This window comes from Amphimedon queenslandica, unplaced genomic scaffold (genome assembly GCF_000090795.2).
Source record: "Amphimedon queenslandica unplaced genomic scaffold, v1.1 AMPQUscaffold_12991, whole genome shotgun sequence".
NCBI lineage: Eukaryota > Metazoa > Porifera > Demospongiae > Haplosclerida > Niphatidae > Amphimedon > Amphimedon queenslandica.
This window is the reverse complement of record NW_003546773.1, coordinates 1-2,012: the sequence shown is the minus strand read 5'-3', so window position 1 is coordinate 2,012 and position 2,012 is coordinate 1. Positions and strand designations below refer to the sequence as shown.

The window sequence follows — 2,012 nt, the reverse complement described above, 5'->3', positions numbered from 1 at the left end:
TGTATCTAATGACAGAGTAGCTAACGGTACCATTAATGGCAATAATGGTCCTAATGCAGTTAATAGTACTTCATCATTCAATGTATCGGGTTAGTCATTTAATGTCATTATTACAATCAAGGTCATTATTTCCAGTATCTGATACTCCAACTGGTTTTTCTACTACAAGATTAAGTACTGGTTTAGCTCATGTAGGACTCTCCTGGTCTATTATATCAGGAGCTACTGGTTATGAGGTCTACTATCAACTGTCTAGTATTACTCCTGTTAGTGTAGGCACTACTGCTTCAACAACAATCAATATAACATCAGGATTGATTCGAGGGATTACATACACTTTCTATGTAGTATCTTATGGATCAGCTTATCTACCTAGTTGTAATGCTTCAGTTATGATAACATTTAGTTAGTAAATTGACTGAATTAAAATTACTTATACTATATGTTAACACATACATGTATGCATTCTTTTTAGGTGATCCAGTGGTTACTGACTTTATAGCTACATTGATTACAAATTCTACCATTACCTTAGCATGGAGTCCACCAACTGCTGTAGTACCAGTTAGTTATAATGTTGTTAGGGATTGTAGGAGAGTATGTGAATCATTGAAAACTGGTCATACTAAAACATCAGTTTCATCACCACATACTTCAACTGGTATACCTCCTTACAGTCAATGTACCTTTGATCTTCTTGGAGTATATGACGTTACAGCTGATTTGACTACGGCTTATTCAGCTGAAACACTTTCAGCTAGTAAGATAATAATTGCTGTGGATACTTATTTGTTATTTACTTATTTTATTACCAATCTAGCCCCTACTGCACCAGTGGGTGATATTATACTCTCATCAGTAGAGTCAGTGTCAATGACTGTCTCATGGGGTGAAGTATCTTGCAATGGAAGGAATGGACCAATCACTGGATACTACCTCACATACACTAACATCACTTCAAACACTAGTTATACTGTTAATATCACTGGAGGAGACAACAGAATGTATAATCTCACAGGATTAATACCATATACTAACTATACTGTGAGTATAATACCTTATAATTATAATATGAATGGACCAGCTAGACAAGAAATACAATTAACTGCTGAATCAAGTAAGTCAATGAGATATTGATGAGTTTAACATGATCTTAACACAGTTCCTGGTGTGATAACTGATCTAATACTTGCAAGGCCACCAACTGAAATAATTATTACATGGAATCCTCCTACAACACCTAATGGTATCATTACAGTATATGAGATAAAATATAGAGAGTCTACCAGTACTGGTCCATACAATATAACTAACACTACTAACACTTATTACAGTATAGTAGGATTGATACCTAATACTAGTTATACTATTGGAGTGAGAGCATATACTAGTATTGGACCAGGAGAATGGACTCATAGAGAATACACTACTATTGAAATACGTAAGAAATTATTGAAAATACTATGATGATAATGTTTTAAAATTTTTAGCTGTCATTGAAACCTTTTCTATAACAAAGCTCAATTCTACAGCAGTGAGGGCTGAGTGGAGTTTTGTTTCTGGAGCTAGTCATTATACTGTCTATTATGAGTCAACCAGTAGCTCCATAAGAAAGAAGAGACAAGTAGAGACAGGAATGAGAGTATTCCCAGGTGGTACTACTGAAGGTCTAATAGGAGGATTAGATCCTAATCTAAACTACTTGTTCTCTATATCTACATCATTTACTGTAAATGGAATCATTTATGAAGGAGAGAGGACTCAACCAATACCACCAGGTAATGCTAGTCAATGATAAATATGTCCAGTACTACTGTGATATCAAAATTAGGATCAAGTGATTTTATCGTTTAATAATGTGATATTACTAAATGAATAGGTACTCCTGAAATGCCTACTACTACTATTACTATTGAAGGCTCAGTGACTATTGTTTTCATAGCAGCTGGAGCCATTGTACCATTACTACTGATAGTCATAATAATTGTAATTATCATTGTAGTTGTATTAAA

General features: G+C 34.2%; 1 long non-coding RNA gene across 1 annotated transcript; it reads left to right on the top strand.

Moving 5' to 3' along the window:
• The first annotated feature begins 1,342 nt into the window (after positions 1–1,342).
• LOC109585884 (uncharacterized) lies at positions 1,343–1,602 on the top strand. The gene is made up of 2 exons (XR_002186712.1): positions 1,343–1,441; positions 1,491–1,602. It is a non-coding gene; the product is annotated as an uncharacterized LOC109585884 (long non-coding RNA).
• Positions 1,603–2,012: the final 410 nt, after the last annotated feature.